This window comes from Tubulanus polymorphus, chromosome 3 (assembly GCF_964204645.1).
Source record: "Tubulanus polymorphus chromosome 3, tnTubPoly1.2, whole genome shotgun sequence".
In the NCBI taxonomy this organism is placed as follows: Eukaryota; Metazoa; Nemertea; class Palaeonemertea; order Tubulaniformes; family Tubulanidae; genus Tubulanus; species Tubulanus polymorphus.
The window spans coordinates 15,251,174-15,273,269 of NC_134027.1; positions in this window are offsets into that span (position 1 = coordinate 15,251,174).

Here is a 22,096-nt window from a genome sequence, read left to right on the forward strand (position 1 = left end):
ATCCCTAGTCAAGGCACTGTTTATTTTGAGCCGTATTCCCGGTACTCGAGATTCCCGGAGGATCAGAAACAAATAAATATTTTTCGCAAGAGAAATCAATTTTTGTATTGACATATCGATTTATTTCTGGCAGAAAAAAATTGTTCGATTGATGTTCAACGCGTTCCATTTTTCACGGTACCGTAATTAGAAAATTCGTAGTAATCTTCTCGTCTTCCAATTTTTCAAATGGAGCTAATCTCTAAATTAACAACCAGGTCAAAATTGTTCAATCTTGCAAAATTACCGTACCGGTATCAGTTTCACCATGTCCATAAGGTCGAAGGGTCGAGTACACTCTCCCCTTCAACCTTTGACTTGAACCCCTATTATCCCTATTACTCTTAAAATATTCATATAAATGAACATTATTTACATGAATTTCATATATTTTAAAATCATTTATATGTTAATTACAAAAGTGTGAGTAAAGTGTGAGTAATAATTCATATTTTAACAGATTTCGAATAAAAATATAAGTAAAATAAATGGATAACTAAAAGAATATAAAAGTGTGAGTAAAGTGTGAGTGAAATAGTTTATATTTTAAACATATTTCAATATTTACATTTGAATGAGTTTTAATGGAAGTTTTGTTATAAAAATGAAAACAGAAGAAGAAGAACCCAAATTCAAAATCGAAATAAAAGAAACCAATAAATTATTTTCACAGTTTAACATTAAAAATTATATATCAGCAACAAATTTAGTGTCCGCAAGATATTATAAAATTGTAAATATTACTGGAATTAATCAAATATCATCAAATGAAACATATTTAATTACTGAACTAATTGATACTTTTGATAATGGCGTTAAAAATCCTAAACTGTTGAATACAGTTTTAAAATTAAAAGGAACTTTAGATGAAAACATAATTAATATTCTTCCAATTCCTTGCAATGAAAGAAAAAGTGATATAATACTTTCTAAAGATTACAATGATTTGATTAACTTAAGAATTGAAAAAAGACAATTATATTATTTCAATTTTGATAATAAACAAATCATCTATAATGAAAATTCATCAAATATTGGTATTCAATGTGAATTAGATAATGAAAAATCATTCAAAGATGTTGCAGTTCAATGTTATTTAGATGATGAATTTAGAAAATTCAATCCTAATGAGAAAGTGTATTGTTATTGTGGTGGCAAATATTTAAAATCACATAAATCAAAGCATTATCAAACAGTTAAACATATCAATTATGAAAAGAATAATAATTCTATATTGAAATAAGATTAAACTGTATGAGTAATTGGAAAATTTCAAGTATCATAACTCAAAAATAATAATTCAACTCTAAATATTCATATTCAAAATAAGATATTTCAAATTACTTTTAATTTTTTTCTTTAAATAAATGGACGATTTCAGCATTCCAACTGGGAAAAGTGATTTGAAGCATTATCTTGTAGCAGGAGGTTTAATATTGGCAGCATTATATTTTTACTATGAAATTATCAGTAAGGATCTAATGAATGAAAATAATAAATTGAGCAAGAAATTAAAGAAGCTAAATGGGAACAATCACAGAAAGAATAACAATAAAAAAGTTAATGATTTAAAAGAATTAGAGGATTTAAACAGCACCTTTTAATTTAATTTATTCTATATTTTTTGACTATAAAAATGAGTGAAAATAAGGTATTAGAAATATTACATCTAATATATAAAATTCAACAGAATATTAAATCAATTATTATGATTTCAGTTTTATTTTCATTCTCAGTTTATACTATAAAACAGTTGTTTTATGATAGCTGTAAAATTAGATATACAGAATTAAAAGATAACATAAATTATATTTCAGATAGAATTAATAATATTAAGTGTTGTGAAATATGTAATAAAAGATATAAAAGTAAAAAGAGTTTGAGAAATCACATGTTTATTCATGAACTTGATGAAAAATCATATGAATCAAAATAAGAAATCGACTGTTAAATTAGCTGAAAATGTAAGGCAACAAAAAGATGTCTTGTTTCTCATGATTTTGAAATCCCGCCCGCATCGGAAAAATCATCGGCAAATTAGCGATACAAATAAAGTCCGCCCTCCCGCATCATAGCTCGAAAATAAATTTGTTTTTTTTTCTTAAATTAAAATCTGCCCGCCCGCATTGATATATAACGCATATCGTCATCTTTTTATCATTTTATTTCTCTATGAACGTATCAAGAAAAGTTGATCGTATAAATATCATCGGCACCACACTGGTGACTCGAACCCATATCAACGGAGTCGGTTACCGTAGGCCTAAATGTCAAATGCCAAGGTCGCTGTGGTGCTTGATTTCTGGCGTGATTCTTATTTCGAAGCGATTTCTCTTGGTAAAATGTGGTGCTAATAGCGTCCAAGATGTTGCTATTTGTTCAAATAATATTCCAAAAGAAGCCAATACTACGTTGGCCAATTCTACAAGTATCTCCAGAGTCAACAGTGATGGAGTTGGCCGGTTCTTACTCAAACTTGACAGTTAGTAAAGAAATGCGTGACGTTCACGAGAAGTATATAGAGTGTCCAGATTTACTGAAAGCCGATATTTCTAGGACCGTAGGAGGTCACTTTCAGTCAATACCTGTGACATCTGTAATCAGTGATTTAAAAGACATCGGTATATATGTAAAATATACTTTGGAGACAAAAAAGGCCAGTAGCAGTACAGTACCAGAGCGGAATGCATTCCAGACGTTAATGGCTGCAGCTGCAAGAAAATCCTGGCCCCCGATAATTGATCCAATAAGAAACAAAAAAGATGAACTGTTTAATCATGTGTTGCTAGTCTTTAAAACCATGGGTGGACCAGGCTGGCCAGCATCATCATTGACGATTGGGAATAACTTCGTCACATTATTGACCGATGTCATGTGGATGTTAGACGGCAATCATGTAAGTAGCTGACTTATACATGTCTGTTTTTCCTTAAAACTTGCTGATTTTTATTTAAGGCCAAAACAAAAACGTGTGGTTACGGTCTCCCAATCGATTCAAATGAATTACGCCAAGTCATTTTATTTTATTGACTTAATTTTCGTCATCTAAAATTTTGGAGTAACCGTTTTTCATTGTTCATGTTCAAACATCCGGAAAATGCACAACACATATAAAAGTCAGCGATAAAACTTTTTCAAAATCGACATTTAATATGAATATTGCAAGTTAATTTTCTTGCTATAGTATGTCGTAAGTTTACCCCATTAGCGCGTTCCCAATTCATTTTCAAATAAAAGGTTTTTGAAAAAATAAAACAATTTTCCTACCTACCTACCCAAAAAAAAAATTGGAGGCGATAGTAACCACACATATATTTTGTTTTGGCCTAAGCTGTACATAAAATTCTACAAGGTCAGAGAATACATGTTGTTATATGCCTATTAACCAAAATGTTGCTCAATTTAGAATTGACGGCTGTCTGCCCAGTACCCCCTCCCCATTTTAGGAATTTTTCAATCAACGAGAAATTGTATTAAATCGTCTTCCAGCATCTCATTTTTAGCACACTTGGGACTTTAGTCCCAGCGGGCTATTGCGTTCACTTTTCGTCCGTCGTCCGTTCGTTCGTCCGTCCGCCCGTAGACGGAATCCAGTTATTTTGGAAAGTTTTGAAGACGCTTCAATGGATTGTCTTCGATCTTTAATTTATACATGTATCTACCCTAGATACACCTTCTGCCCGAAAACTGGTCCGATTAGAATAAAGAGTGCTGACTGGCGGCCATTATTGTTCGCCAAAATCAGCACTTACACATTTTTGAAGTTTTCAAGGGAAATTTTAAAGATGCTTTGATCAATTATCTTGATCTTTCGTATGTATTTGTATCCCCCAAGGGCCTATCAGCATAAGACAAATTGGGTCGATCACACTCAAGATGGCCGTCCTGTGACCTTTTTTGTGCCCAAAAATGTCAATTTTCCTGTAGCTTCCTACTGGTAGCTGAGTCCTGTAGCTTCCTACTGGTTTGCCATTTTTCATTGAAATTTGCGATGGCTATTCTCTGAAAAGGAATCTTTAATATCTAGACAGGTATTTCTGATCAGCCAATTATCATGCAATTGGCGGTTATCTTGGTGTCATCAGTACTCATTCCTAGGTGGAAAATACCTAAGCATATTTTGTTACCACAATCAATTGGAAAGTTGTAGCTCATAACATGTTCTATGATTGTGGTGAGTTTCAAGGTCATTGGTTTTTGTATATGGCCACCAGGGGTGCTGAATTATACAATAACTTAGTATTTCTATATTATATTCATACCTATGCATATTTTGTTACCACCATCTATTGCAAAGTTGTAGCTCATGACATGTTCTATGATTGTGGTGAGTTTCAAGGTCATTAGTTTTTCTATATGGTCACCAGGGGCGTTGAATAGTAGAATAACTTAGTATTTCCTTATTATATTGGTACCTAGGCATATTTTGTTACCATAATCAATTGCAAAATTGTAGGTCATGACATGTTCTATGATTGTGGGGAGTTTCAAGGTCATTGGTTTTTGTATATGGTCACCAGCAGGCGTTGAATATTGAAATTGTTAGATTGTTGAGCATTTGAAACCACTTCCCAAGAGGGCATGGTGTCCCTGGACCCCTATTTGTTTCTCTTCGGATATTAAAATTCATTGTGATCAATTTGCGGAAAATGTTTTAATGCGTTTTTTCCGGAAAGCATAAAATTTCCACTAACTTTTCGCACAAGACTTTGAATGGAAGCTATATGCATGTTTAAAATGTTTCATATCTATTTTCAGGATAAATTAGCTACTCGGAGCTGCGAAATCCCAACAGCACTCAAGCCACTAAATGGGTATAATCGCCCGGAGCTCCACAAACATAAACGTACGCAACTATCTGAAACGGAGATGTCATCATTTAGAGATATGTTATTTACTGTTTTACAACAGGTAAGCCCCCTTGAATTTTCATACTTTAAAATTATGTTTTACCGAGTTAGAGAAAATTAATTATACTTTAGCGAATATATTCACAAACAAGATTGTAAATGTAAAATATATTCTACACAAGAACACGTCATGGGCATTATTTCAAGGATGTCTGTATTGCATTTTTATTTTCTTTAACTGACTATGAACTATATCAATAGTTTAAATTCAATGGTGGACAGCAGACTTTGTATTTCTATGTATTACTTTGACGGACTGATCTGTGGGCAAGTCATGTATTCCACAAACAAAATTTTGACAAGGGATTATCAAATGCAAATACTTTTATATTCTAGAAATGGATTTCTACAGATGACCAATGGAAGCACATGAAGGAGATGGTAAAGAACCTAGCTATGGCATTAGACAAGTATATCGATTATCTGAATAAGAAAACAGCAGAAATGAATCGGATACACAGTTTACAGGAACCAGTACGGAGTGTTGATGACGCTTATAGTACTATAGACTTGCCATATGGTATGCCATTTCCCAAAATCCATGCTGAATATATGACATACATTTATGAAGCTTTAACTGTATTGGGTGACAATGAACCTCTATTTCTGAACCAATACCTACCTGAAAATCCTCAACAAAGGTACAAAGTTATAAATAGCATAAAAATTATGGTGTTGGATTTAGGTCTGTCTTGTACACTTACAGTACTGGAAACAACCTTGGTTCCTTGCATTTTGTATGGAAATGGTCAGAAAATGAAGATACAATAGATTCAAATAGCCATGTTATCCTTAAACTGTCGGCCGACATGCCAAAATTCCATACACGTGAAATGCGCTAAGTTGTTGAAAAAATGGTCGGTTCTGTAGTAAAATTAAAACCTCTGGTATTCAGAAATATCAATAAACTTATTTCGGGTGATATGTCTGTTGGAGAAACTGCAGAGCAGGCCATAATTGATTCACGTGTCAGGCTTATTATGGAATCTGGGGACGTAGATCTGGTGGCAGATATGAGAACCTTAAATCAAGGCCGGGAAGCCAAGTTTGAGCCGTTTTGGGTTGAGGTGGAGAAGTATTTAAATGAAATTTGTGGCGAGGTTATAGATGATCGTCGTCATGATGCTGTGTGCCATATTGCCATGTCCATCCACCACCTACACAAAGAAGTTTCCAGCCGTTGTCCAGAATGGCTTAGACTTCAATTTTGGCCGAAGGACCCATATTCAAAATCTGCCTACCAATACACGGGTAGGTTAAAATTGAAGTATATGGTGCAGAAAAGGCAGGCGAGGCACTCACACATTGATTCTCACTATGTATCAGCATTGTACAAGTACGAACGTGAGATGGCCATTAGGTTTAGAGATAAATGTGTCTTTATTTCAATAGATGATAAACATAAAATCAAATTAGGTGAACCGGGATATCCTGTGGCAGCGTGTGATCATGGTAAGCAGGTAATTGTAGACAATGATAAGCTATTTTCAGTTTGCGATCGTGATTTCACAGTTTGGGTTGACTCCAAGTGTGACATTGCTCATTGATGTGCCAGACTCAATCACTGGGAGTTTCTATTCTGGGCAAGTCTTTGTAAATCTCAAAGATAGTATATTAGAACCGTCTAGCCCAATTCGACATGCCACTGAAATTATCAAGATATTGGATACTCAGGTTAGAAAGCCAATTCTGTTTATTTATTCCTGTGGGCAGACTGGTCAATACAGTTTCTGCCATAAAAAATGTGGTGCATTCGATTGCCAGCTCTGCTCCCTTTCAACTATACCGGCAGACGACTTCAAGGAAATACATTTCCTCCCATTGCCTGTGGTGGATGATTCTGGGGAACATTACAAACCATTTACTGAGGTTTATGGTACAAAAACCACCGACAAGCCCCCATCTAGCACCCGGAAAACAGGTGGGCATGAAATTCCCTTCAATCCTACAGCACAAACTGCTAAAAATGTTGGTGAAATTGCTATTTGTAGCGAGTGTGACAAATCCCGTGTTTTATATTCGGCTAAAATGCTATCGCCTAAAGAACGGGAAAATCTTATGGTCTTGATGGAGTCTGTGCTCTATGTGTGTGGTACCACTATAAAAGAAATAGTGTTTGAATCTGAAAATGAAGATGGGAAGTTGTTAGGCGATGAGGTATACATACGCAAAAATCTAAACTGCTTATCGCCTATTGAAGTCCCGTATTACTCCAGTCAACTGTTTGTCAATATCTGCACCAATTGTGGGGGTCAGGAGGATTTTCCACTGCAGCTGGTTCGGTTGACTTGTACCCCATCTGTGAACCCTGCTTTGACACAAAATTAGGTCGTGTTCTCAAGCGTAAAAGGAAAGTATTTGACAAGTAAATTTTGGCACACTTCATATGTACGTATTGCCTTGAATTAGATTCTAATTTGCAGCCTGTAGAACATTGGGCTTCAAGTAAATTTGCATTTTTACATATTGTATTTTTATACATTTTTGTTGGTTGAAAAGTTTATACTCCATATTGGGCTTTGGCTCTAGATGGTCTCAAATCATATGAACATTATTATGTTAAAATTCTGTAATTCATTTTTATCAAGTTTGTAATTTCATTTTATAAACCAAGCCAATGTCTAGTATAAATTCCGACAAGGTCCCTTAAGTGTAAGGCCAAATTGTATGTTTCCCATCAATATTGGGCGTTGCTTCTCGATGGTCTCAAATCGTATCTATATTAATATTACGTTAAAACTGTAATTCATTTTTATTAAGTTTGTAATTTCATTTTATAAATCAAGTTTGTTAATCATTCAATTAAGTTTTGTAACATTTTATGGTTAATAGAATGTTTTTATTGTTTAATTTTGAAGTTTACTCTTTTTTTATTTGATGTGTTGCAATGGATTTTCAGGATTCACCAATCATTTTCAGGATTAAGCAGTGATTTTCCAGTTAAATAAAAATAAAAAACTACCTCCCGCATCTGTAGAGAATATGTCAGAAGGGATATTTTTATTGATATAATAAAAATAAAAAAACACCTCCCGCATCTCCAAAAAAAATTCAAACAGTTCTTTTTATTTCTACTTTTTTTAAGTACATAAAAATAAAAACCGCCCGCCCTCGTCATGGTAAAAAACAAAAGTGTGATGAGAAACAGGGCATCTTTTTTTTTTTAAATATATTAGTTGAAATGTATGAAAATGAGAAAAAAAATAAAAACATATATAATAAATCTGTGAGATGAATAAATATTATTACTGAAAAAGTAATATGTAATAAATCTATGATATTTATCATTATTGAAACAGTAATATATAATAAATCTGTGAGATAAATAAATATTATATTTATCATTACTGAATCAAATTTATATAATAAATCTATGATATTTATTACTGAATCAAATATATATGATGACTCTATGTGTGTTGGTTGGTTGTGTCTTTATTGTCCTTAGTAGTTTTAGTACTTTTAGTACATAAAGAATAAATATTTATATTATTCTTACTGAATAAAATTATTTTTAAAACTACTAAACTACTAAAGACAATAAAGACACAGATTTATCATTACTGAAACAGTAATATTTAATAAATCTATGATATTTATTATTTTGAAACAGTAATATATAATAAATCTATGTGATAAATAAATATTATTATTGAAACTGGGTCTTTATCTCCTTAGTAGTTTAGTAGTTCTATTTTATTTTTCAACTACTAATAAAATAAATATTTATTCTTTATGTACTAAAAGTACTAAGACAATAAAGACATAAGGGGTATTATTTGAAATATCATATATCTTAATTTGAATTATACAGTTTATTGTTAAGCTCATGAATAAAAAAGTGATTCCTTAATGATTTTTTATTTTTATATCTTTTATTGCATATTTCACTGCATTTGATATTATTTATTCGATCTGATGGATAATTTACGTTATCTTTTAATTCTGTATATTTAATTTTACAGCTATCATAGAATTCTAACAACTGTTTTATAGTATAAACTGAGAATGAAAATAAACCTGAAATCATAATAATTGATTGAATATTCTGTTGATTTTTATATATTAGATGTAATATTTCTAATACCTTATTTTCACTCATTTTTATAGTTAAAATATATAGAATGAATTAAATTAAAAGATGCTGTTTTAATCCTCTAATTCTTTTAAATCATTAACTTTTTTATTGTTATTCTTTCTGTGATTGTTCCCATTTAGCTTCTTTAATTTCTTGCTCAATTTATTATTTTCATTCATTAGATCCTTACTGATATTTTCATAGTAAAAATATAATGCTGCCAATATTAAACCTCCTGCTACAAGATAATGCTTCAAATCACTTTTCCCAGTTGGAATGCTGAAATCATCCATTTATTTAAAGAAAAAAAATTAAAAGTAATTTGTAATATCTTATTTTGAATATGAATATTTAGAGTTGAATTTTTATTTTTGAGTTATGATACTTGAAATTTTCCAATTACTCATACAGCTTAATCTTATTTCAATATAGAATTATTATTCTTTTCATAATTGATATGTTTAACTGTTTGATAATGCTTTGATTAATGTGATTTTAAATATTTGCCACCACAATAACAATACACTTTCTCATTAGGATTGAATTTTCTAAATTCATCATCTAAATTACATTGAACTGCAACATCTTTGAATGATTTTTCATTATCTAATTCGCATTGAATACCAATATTTGATGAATTTTCAATTTTAGATGATTTGTTTATTATCAAAATTGAAATAATATAATTGTCTTTTTTCAATTCTTAAGTTAATCAAATCATTGTAATCTTTAGAAAGTATTATATCACTTTTTCTTTCATTGAAAGGAATTTGAAGAATATTAATTATGTTTTCATCTAAAGTTCCTTTTTTAAAACTGTATTGAACATTTTAGGATTTTTAACGCCATTATCAAAAGTATCAATTAGTTCAATAATTAAATATGTTTCATTTGATGATATTTGATTAATAACAGTAATATTTTCAATTTTATAATGTCTTGGGGACACTAAATCTGTTGCTGAAATATAATTTTTAATGTTAAACTGTGAAAATAATTTATTGGTTTCTTTTATTTCGATTTTGAATTTGAGTTCTTCTTCTTCTGTCTTCATTTTAATAACAAAACTTCCATTAAAACTCATTCAAATATAAATATTGAAATATGTTTAAAATATAAACTATTTCACTCACACTTTACTCACACTTTTATATTATTTTAGTTATCCATTTATTTTACTTATATTTTTATTCGAAATCTGTTAAAATATGAATTATTACTCACACTTTAGTAATTAACATATAAATGATTTTAAAATATATGAAATTCGTGTAAATAATGTTCATTTATATGAATATTTTAAGAGTAATAGGGATAATAGGGGTTCAAGTCAAAGGGGAGAGTGTGCTCGACCCTTCGACCCTTGGCTTGAACCCCTATTATCCCTACTACTTCCATAGTACATTATGGTTTTACAAAGTTTAAACCATAAAAAATTCTTGCAGAAAATCTAATTTCATTTGATCTGTTTCCTCATAATTTTCGAATCTTATGAGCCCAAATTTCAGGTATGAATCAAACCTTAGAGTTACAGTTTTATTTTCTTTCCATCCTTCCCTTAACTCTGTGGCATAAGTTTTCAATTTTCTAAGTTTTAACTAAACATTGATTTAATTTCTTCATTAATTTAATGCTTTGGGCCCAAATCTACAGTACGATTTCAATATGAAACAAAATTGGAGTTATTTTCTATCCTGTTTCATTGACAACATTAAATGTGTTCCCGGTCACCGACAATATTTTGAGTGTTTTCGTTACACCCGTTAGTGTCCAGTGTCACATTCAGAATAATCAATCAATCATCTTCAGTGAACAGACAAATTGCCGGTGTCGTGGCCTCTGTTGCATGGCTGTCAGTGGAGATTGGTTTTTCCATCTCAAGTTCGTTGTTGTTGTCGATTGACGACCGTTCATTTACAGAACAAAGTAATATTTCGAAACCAAAACTATCAGGTAACGCTTCTGCGGGCACCTGTACTACGTGTGGCTTCGAAAATATCGATATACAATTCAAGATGTCTCCGTTACAGCGCCGTCAAAATCTACCCTGCTCGAAGGAACGGTCGTCAATCGACAACAACAACGAACTTGATGAGACGGAAAAACCAATCTCCACTGTCTGACGTACTGAAATGAACCAGCCATGCAGCAGAGGCCACGACACCGGCAATTTGTCAGTTCACTTAAGATGATTGATTGATTATTCTGAATGTGACACTGGACATTAGCAGTCAATTTCAGTGTCCCCCAGTTGACAGTGAGTAATTAGGAAATGGCGTTTTCATACCAGAGGTCGAGAGGTCGAGACACCACTCATCACAGCTAGGCTCTAGTGAGAACGGACGATTGCTCTGTGATACACATATACAGTGAGTGCGCGTAACAACAACTGCGCGTGGATAGATAGATACAGTGAGTCGCTACTGAGAACGGTTATTAACGCGTGTGCTATTACTGTAGTACAGTGATTGCGTGTCAACTGTGCCCGGATAAATAGATGCTGTGAGGCTTGGGTGAGAACGGTTAATAGCGTGCTTGTTATATACAAGGGGAAGTACTCCCCACTCATTACCACAAGTAATTTGTTTTCCTTATAAATGGGAGATTGAGTACAGAGGAATTAAAAGATTTAGAAGGATTTAAAATAATCTATCATGGAAAAAATGAAGTTGGTCATCATGATTTAGAAATTGTTGATTAAATTTTAAAAAAATAAATTAATAAAAATAATGAATATCTAGAATCCTAAATGACTTATCTGGACAATTTAATTGCTCCGCATAGATAGACAAAAGTAGTGAGATATTCAATTAATTTAGAAAAATTATTTTTTTGCTTTTTTTCTAAAATATTAATCCATTTTTTTATTATCAATTTTGGAATTTCAGAAGTATTTTCATTTTTGATAGCAGTTGTTTAAGATTTATAAATATCATGAATTTTATTTGATTTCTTATACCAATTACACCCAATCAAAGTGAATACAATTACAAATCCAACTGTAAAATATAGACATTTATCAAATATTCTATTATTAGAAGGAGTAGAAATAACAATATTTTACCATTTTTATTAACATTTTTATTACTTATTTTTTCTTTTACAGCTTTTTTATATTCTTGTGATTTAATTCCTAATTGCCGAGACCATTCAATTTGTTTCGGACTTCTCGGTTTTTTCTTCACTTCTTCCACCTCGCTCATTTAATATAGAAATATTTTTACTTTCAATATTTGAAAATGTTATAACTCCAGTTGATAATAATGTCATAAATCCACCTAATTGAAATGATAAATATCCAATCCATTTATTTAATTCGGTCATAACTAAATAATCATTTTTTAAATCAGCATATAATCTATTTTCATCTTGAATTGGCAGCATATAATTACATAATTTACTATAACCTTTTACTACATTTTCTGATATCGCGTCATTAATTCTAGCTGTTCTCGCGGTTTCATAAATCTTAAATAATCTAATAATTTCATCTGATTTCATTGTATCTAATTCATTATAAGTTAAATTTTTACCGATAAAATTTTTACATTTTCCAGATGCTATTAATATTTCTAATTGATGTTTACAATAAAGATAATATTCATAATTATTATGTGTTGTAACATAATTTAAAGCACCATCATCTGGAGTTAATTTTGTTTCTGTTATTCCTAAATCATCTAAAGTTTTTTCAATTGGAACATCACCATTTTTAGATTTTATTTTCTTTTCACCCGCCATTTATATAACAAAAAAATTAGTTCTGTTGTTGCAACTAGAATTCAACTAGAATGTAACTAGAATTCAACTAGATTAACAAGCTAGTTGAAATATTGTTGTTTTTATTTATTTCTTATTGAATTTTATTTGATTTTTGTTTCAACTACCAATAACTAGAATTCAACTAGAATGTAACTAAAAATATACTAGATTAACAAGCTAGTAAAATATTGTTGAATTTTATTTGATTTTTGTTTCAAATACCAATAACTAGAATTCAACTAGAATGTAACTAAAAATATACTAGAGTAACAAGCTAGTTGAATTTAAATAAATTCATATTTAAATGGGTGTTGTAATCTAAATAGTAATTTTGATCTTTTAATATTTTTCAATTTATCCATATATTCATTATGTAAATCATGCGGAATAATATCATTTTCCTCAAGCGCATTTTTCATAGATTTTCTATCTTTATTGTAGAATAAAACTAAAAATCTAATGTTTTCTCTAAAATCTTTAATAATTGAATTATATTTTTGATTCAAAACCCATGTTGTTATCCCGAAATGTCTACCAGAAAAAGCTAAATAACATAACTCACTCTCTCTAATTTTTGAATCATGTAAATTTGCACAATCATCTATGATAAATAATGTATTTGATCCTTTATAAATATCTATTGCTATTTTTATACAATTATCTAAATTTTCTTTTACTGTTTTAGGATCTAATATAATAAATTTATTATTTCTAGTAATATTTCTGTCATAAGTTTGATTAAATTCATATGTTGGACAAAATAATACTATATTATCAAAATAGTTTTTATAAACAGTTTCTAATAAATTTCATATGAAATAAGTTTTTCCACAATTTGTTACGCCAGAAATTAACATATTATGAGGCTCAAATATAAATAATTCCTTATTCATTTATATATTTTTAATTTTACTTGATAATATCCATTCATTGAATTTATCTGGCCATCCAACCCATTTTACTAAAGAATATTTTTTTCTTTTAACAGTTTTTGTTTTTAATCCTTTTTCAATTTTATATTCTTGTTCTAGATTTTCAGTAGTTAAACTTAATTCTTCTTCGTAAAAGTAGCCATCAACTTCTTCACCATCTAAATCTTCTAATTTATAGACACATGGTTTTTTTGTTGTTATTACCTTTTTTATATTATATATTTCCCTAGTAAAATTTCGATCGTATCCCTTGTCAAATATCTTTTTATACTTAGAAATTCTAACATTTTGACCAATTTTAAATTTAGGTTCACCAAAATCATCTACAAGAAATGCTCCATATAAATTATTCCAAACAATTTCAGCATTTTCAGGTTTTCTAGCATCAATAGGTTTCATTCCAATAGAAGAATGATAAGAATTATTATATCCTTCTATCATTTTTGGTAAAACATCAATCCATTTAAAAGTATTATTTGCTGTAAAATATTTCCACATTCTTGTTCTTAATGTTCTATTAAATCGTTCAACAACTGCTGCTTTTTTATCCGATTTTGTTGAAAAATATTTAATATTATGATTATCTAAGAGTTCATGAACTAGTGAATTATCAAATTCTTTTCCATCATCAAATTGTATTTTTTCTGGTTTCATTATATCATCCGAAAGAAATTTTCTTAAAACATTTGATGTTTGTACAGCATATTTTCTATAAAGTGGGAAGCTCCATACATAACGACTAAAAATATCAATTATATTCAATATCCACCAATAATCATCATTATCTTTCTTAACATTTTTCATATCAATTAAATCTCCTTGCCACTGTTGATCTACATAACTTACCATAGTTTTACGAGTTTTATATTTTCTAACAATTTTTTTATGTGTTGTATATGTTGGTTGTTCTAACATAAATTCATTTATATCTTTATATTTAACTAAATTTTGTTGGATTATCTTATCTAATTTATCTTGTTTTACTTGACGCCATATATTTTTGTTAGAAAAATAAGCAACCGAACTCTCAGGGTTGTAATATAAATTTCTTAAATATTGTTCTTTAGTATTAGGGGTTTTTTTACCGCCCATTTATATATCCTTAATTTTAACTTTATATTTCTAATATTGAATACTATCTAATTGTCAATTTACAATATTTAATTGTGCGTCAGATATAATATAAATGTGCATTTTAAAATTTAAGCTTCCTTTTTTCTTTTTCATGAATAATTGTATTCCATCTTTAGTGTTCTGTAATTTTTTTCCAGAACCATGTAATGAATTATCCTCTGTTGTTCTAAAATCTAACCATAATTCATATTTATTGCCGGTATAATAATCAATTTGATTAATATTACAATTTTCAGATGATTTTACTTTTTCATTCATAAAATGTTTTCTAATTTCTGGCCATTGAAATATCATTCTCATTCCTTGACAAAATATTTTATTTGCTATTCCTTCGATAGTTATTTCTACTTTTGTTATTTCAGGATTATAATAATTATCTACCTTTATTGCGCCATTAGAATATGTTGCAATGGTAAAAAATATTAATATACCTTTAATAGATCTTCTTGGGAAGTTAATATTCTCATTAATTATTTCATCATTTGCATTAATAGTTACAGTTTTAAATTTATCAATATAAACATATAATAATGAAAATCCTTGATTGTATTGAGTTTGAATTGTATTAGCAATATTTTCATTAGTTACTGTATTATATTCTAAACATATATTCGATAATTTATAACCCATATCTTTAACAACGTTAGATAATACAATTTCATTTAAAGGAGCAAATGTTATCTCAAATATAATATCTTCTTGAATTGCATATTTATATAAAGGTGCATTATTATTTATCAATTCAAAGTCAAATGGAATTTTATATTTGCTTCCATAAATCTTTTTAATCAAATTATCTACGTCATTAGGTACTACTGCATTATTGGCTTCAGATCTTAATTTATTTTGGTTTTCCGATTGAATGCCTTGAAATATCATATTATTTCTATTTTCTTTAGTTAACCATAAATCTTTATAATGCATAAATAAATTATAATTATCTAATGAGAAAAAGGTTTCTGGTCCAATCTTTAAAGTTAATTTTTTAATCAAATACCTTCCAACATTATCAACAACATAATTATTATTATTACCAGTTACTTTTATATCGGCTGATAAATAAATACTATTTGGAACATAAAAAGTATTTTGTGTTAATCTAGGGATTCTAACATATAAAGTTTCATCGGGATTAATATTTGAAGGATTATGAGTAATTATATGATCTTTCTGCTTTAATAGCATTAGATATTCTAGAAATCTTAGAAGGACTTATATAACTCCCACTCATTTATTTAACAAAAAAATTAATTATTTATTTTTTATTATTTTTTCTTGATATCTTTTTGATATCATGTTTACTAACCCAAAAATAATTGCACTTACAACTGTAATTAAAAATTAAATAATATGTTCAGCAGCAAAGTTAATAATGTTTCCTGCAGATTTCAATATAAAACCAACAATTGATGCAATAATTCCTGGCAATGCTGCAGCAGATTTTTTAGATAGTTCCCATAAATATTTTGCTAATTTCTTTAAACCATCTTTAACTTTATCTTGTATAGAATTATTATCATTCGGGGGTTTATCCGGTTTATTGGGAGTGGGAGTAGATTTCAAATAATTTGATATTGCTAAACCAATTGTTGTAAATAACATAGTTACAGCTGTTAGAATTGAAAGAATTGTTATTCCTTCTAATTTAAATAATAACTTTATTCTATCTTTTAAGAGTAATAGGGGTAATGGGCTTTCAGGTTAAAGGTTGAATGGTCGAGTTCATTAAAAACAAATATTAAAAGTAATTTAAAACTATAATATATTTTCATAACCGTGTGTATTTCAGTTGAATAATAGAATAACTATTATTATTTGAATATATTTGATTATATGAATTTGTGTATTGTAAATAAATCAATTGGTCGCGGAGCGTAGCGGTAGCGAAGTGGAGCGACCAATTGATTTAATACAATATGCATCTAAAATTTAAATTATTGATATCTTAGAATAAATATTTAGTTATAATATAAAATGCACACGGTTATGAAAATATATTATAGTTTTAAATTACTTTTAATGTTTTGTTTTTTAATGAGCTCGACCGTTCGACCTTTGGCCTGAAAGCCCATTACCCCTATTACTATTATCATTGCTAAATAGTTCATGATCTTTGGGATAATTGCTAAAATCAAAATGATGTTTTAAGGTTTTTAAGTCTTTTGTTATGTCATTTGTCTGGATTTTTAGTATGTAACTGTCAGTATTGAAGCAAATTAATGGAAATCCACAGTTGAATGTGCCATCTTCGGTTGATAAATCATAAACATTATCTGTTGGGTTATATATGTCAAATAAATCTTTAACTTCTTCAGTTAAATCTTCTTCTGTGTGGCTTAAATTAAAGCAATTTGGTTTAGATTTAATCAATCCAATATTCATATTGAAGCCTAATGAATTACATAATATATTTAACCCTGATATTGCAACTTTTCCTTTCTGTGCAAAGGTTAACTTTTTATCCTTTGTAAATTTTTTAGCACCATCTGCTGCGTAGAATCCAATGAAGAACCATTTTCTTAAATCATTTTTTGCATTTACTACATAATCTGGAACTATCTTTTCTTTAGTTGAAGTATTACTTTTCACTATTGCATGAATATAGAATTCATCATTATATTTTATAGCAAAATCTTTAGGGTTATTAACAAGTATTCTATAAACTGCTGATGATTTCATAACATCCATGATTTTAAATGTTTTATTTGGATAAACTTCTTCACAATATTTCTTTATTCTTTCTAATAATATCAAATCTTGATTGCACAAATACCAACAATATTTATTACCCCAAACATATTTATACACACCTGCTGAACCATCTCCCATAAAAAAATCCTTTGATAAAATATTCTTTTTCTTCCAATGTTTCGGGTTCTATATTATAAATATTATCAATAATTTCATCGGATGACATAGGATTCATTCTTGGGTAAAATCTTTTATGTAATAATTCATCTCCAATTTTTATATCAGTTGGTTTTATTTCATCACCATTTTGTTTAATTAAACTATGATCTTCAGTAACATCAACAAATCCTAATTTAGTTCTAACTCTATAGAATTTCTTATTTGTTTTATGCCTAATAATATTCTTTAATTTTTTCCATCCATTTCTTGTCCAAACATCCATTAATCCATTTATTTGTATTAATTCTTTTTCACCATACGAAATATAACATTCATTTTGTTTTGGAATTATTTCTGAAATTCTTCTTATCAATATTTTATCATTACATTTTAATAATATTGGGGTGTCAGCTGTTACAGAATCAAAATATAATATTTCAATATGCTTTTCCCCAAAAAGTGGTTGTAAAACATTATAATAAAAATCATACATTAATAATTTTGATACTTCTAAAACCGTTGAACCAATGAATATAGGTTTATTAAATTTCATTGACGTTCTTTTTAATTTAACTGCTGTTAAATAATCTTCAAATCTTTTATTTCCTAAATGTCTAGGACTTGATTGTAAATGTCTTAATCGTTCAGAATTATTTACTAATTCAATATCATTTCTATTTCTAATATTTTCACATGTTTTACCATAAAAACTATTATTCATTAATTTGAAGAAATCTTTTTCAAAATCTGTTTTCGATATGGTTCTCTGTTGAGTATTAAAATCTATATATTTTTCTAACCACTTCGATTGATTAAATTTAATATATCTATGTACTTTCTTTAATTTCATTCCTTGTTTTAGATAAAATTTTAACATTCTATAATGAACAATATAATTGTATTTATTATTTTGAGTAAGTATTAATTTTTCTGTAAAAACATGATCTTTCGGTTTTATTTTCTTCTGGTATTCACTTAAATAACTATCATCTACGGTTAAATGTTCTGGGCAATAAGGTAAGTTTCTTGTTTTAAACTTTATATTTTCAGGATATTCTAAATCAACTACAAAGAAATAACCGATTGGTGCTTCATCTTTTAAACTCGCAATTGCGCTTTCCCAATCAGTTTTATCATCATTTTCAACTTCTGTTAATATAAAATTTTTATTTGGTTGAGGTTGCATCATTGCCCAACCATATAGATTATTGGCGTCAATATATAATAATTTATATTCATCATTTGCTTTAAAATACCTATCTCCCATAACACCACTAATTCCACCTCTAATTGATTTTTCAAATAATAAAACCATGTCTGGTTCTTTTAATAAATCTAATTCTACATTTGTATATTTTAAACCACATTGCCAGGTTAAACCAGGACTTGAATAACAATAACAAGGATCAACATTAAAATGATTTAAATTTACTTCTCTAAATTTTTCAAATATGTCAGCCAATATCATAACATCTGATTTTAAATATAAATCAACTAATTCACCATGATTTTTCATCTTAAAATGGTTCCAAATATTTAATGTTCTATTAAACACTTCATCTTTCACATACTCCTCTTTTAATTGATCATAAAATTGATCTTTTAATAATTCTGTTACATTAAAATCATTGTGTGTTTTATAAAATGAATAAGGAATTGCACCTTTATATCTCAATAATTTAAAATCTTGTTCATTTGGATAATAATATCGAGTTATAACAAAATCATTATCAACTAAACTTTTTGATAAATTATCTAATGAACTTGCTAGAAATCTATAAGAATCTAAAAATCTAACGCAACCAAATTGAAATGAAATATAATTTTCAGATGTTTTAGCTAATAGTTTAAAATCATATTTTCTTACATTTACACCATTCGTAGCATTATATTCTTCTATTTCTTGATTAATTGTGCCCAATTTCCTTGATAATTGTTTTATAAATAGATGGGTATCATAGCCTGATAAATTATGAAATAATATTGGTACGAAATTAACTTTCTTAGCTTGTAAATTACAATCTTCAGAGGCAGCTCCACGATATTTTGAATTTAAATGATCATGATCTCTAACTTTTTTATCAAATGAATAAAAACGTTTTTCACAATAACAACAATGAGTTGCATAATTAAAATCAATTTCATCTTCTTATGTCATAACTATTCTTTTATTTTTGTTTAATAATTTTGCAAAATCACTTTCTAATTCAATCATTTTGTCACAAAAATCATTAACTACATCTTCACCTCTAAAAGAAATATATTGACTTTCATATAATTCGGGATAATTTGATTTGATGTAAATTCCATAAGCAGCAGCTCTTTGATGAACTTTTTAAATTGTATTTATAATTGGCGGGTCTTGTGTTGTGTCTTCATTTAATTCATTTCCTTTATCCATTGATTTTAATAATTGCTTTTTTTATATATTTCTTTTCTATCTTGATCAGTTAATTCTTTATTCAACGATTCAAAATCCCCATAAATTACAAATGGAACAATATTCTTAAATTTATGATTAGTAAATTTCAATTTATAATCTTTTTCTGTTGGCATTATTAATTTACAAAAATCTTTATTATCACATAATTCTTTATGTTTTAGTAACGCATTCTCAGTTCTAGATTTAGATAAACATTTTCTACATAGATAAATTTTATGACTGTTAAAATCACTTTCTGTTCTAAAGAATGAATCAATTTGTTTTAACCACATATAATGTCCATTTTCATCTTTTTTGTAATATAACAAATCTATAGCATTTTCATCATCATAATATTCTGTTAAATATAAAGCTTCCAAAGTATAATCTTTAATATTTTCACCTTTTGTATTTGGTAATTGCATTAATTCGAATACATTTATTTTTAACTTATTAATTTTTTCTATTTTGGGTATCATTTTTATAGTTACTGGATATTGATCAATTTTATATAATTTTTCATATTTCCGGTAATTTGTTATTCTAAAACTATGCGTAATATCTTCTGTTGGGTGTAAGCAACTAATAATTGACCATAGAAAACATTTATTATCTTCATTTGAACATTTATTACTGCTTTTGTTGTAAATGGTAATTTAATATAAGACGATGCTTTAATATCCTTTTCTGTTGTAAAGTTTGAATCATTTTTAAACATTGTTTTACTTTTTGATGTTTTATTCCTTTTTGTATTATAAACATTTAAATCTAAAAATATAATTTCATTTAATGATAAACCAGAACCCTCAAAATATCTTTCTTCAATATGACGTTCAAATTCATTAAATATTTTTTCTAACTTCTCTTTTATTTGCGTTTTTTGAAATTATTTCTTCAGAGAGTGTTTGAATATTATAATCCATTTTCTCTTCTGACTTTAAAAAACTTACTTTCCCAGAGATACTATTTTTTGGATATTCAACATCTGTTATCAAATCTAGTATTTTTTCTATTATTTCATTAAATTTACTATAATCTTCTATTGTTGTACCTTTAAAAAATCTAAATATAATAGCTGCAGGACCAATTTTACTACGTAATGTTTCTAATATTTCAATTGTATCTTTTATTTCTAGTGAATCAATATAATTTCTAACATTTTCCATGTAAGGTTTATTTGAAATGGATTTAGTTTTTGAAGTTGGATTTTTTACTTTTTGAGGTTTATCATCGAAATAATCTTTTCCTAAAACATTATTACTCAAATTTTGATGGTGTTTTTGTGATTCGAGATGTCTATTATAATTCCTCTTTACTATAAATTCATTACAAACTTCACATTTTATTTCATCCACATTCATATTTTCTAATCGTTCTTTTCTTTCATTGGAATTTTCTGAAGTTTCAAAATCTATAACATTTTTTATATGATTTGAAGATTTTTCATGACGCGATTTTTGAGATTTATCAATGTATTTTTTACAATATGGACAATAATATTGATTTTCATTAACATCAATTTGTTCTGTCTTATTCTCTCCCATTTATAAGGAAAAAAAATTACTTGTGGTGATGAGTGGGGATTACTTCCCCTTGTATATAACAAGCGCGCTATTAACCGTTCTCACCCAAGCCTCAAAGCATCTATTTATCCGAGCACAGTTGACACGCAATCACTGTACTACAGTAATAGCACACGCGTTAATAACCGTTCTCAGTAGCGACTCACTGTATCGATCTATCCACGCGCAGTTGTTGTTACGCGCACTCACTGTATATGTGTATCACAGAGCAATTGTCCGTTCTCACTAGAGCCTAGCTGTGATGAGTGGTGTCTCGACCTCTCGACCTCTGGTATGAAAACGCCATTTACTAATTACTACAGTGTGGTGAAAATATTATACGACAGGTAACTTCACTTCAATGACAATGTCTTTTAAAACTTATGAACAGTAAATGAATACTTATT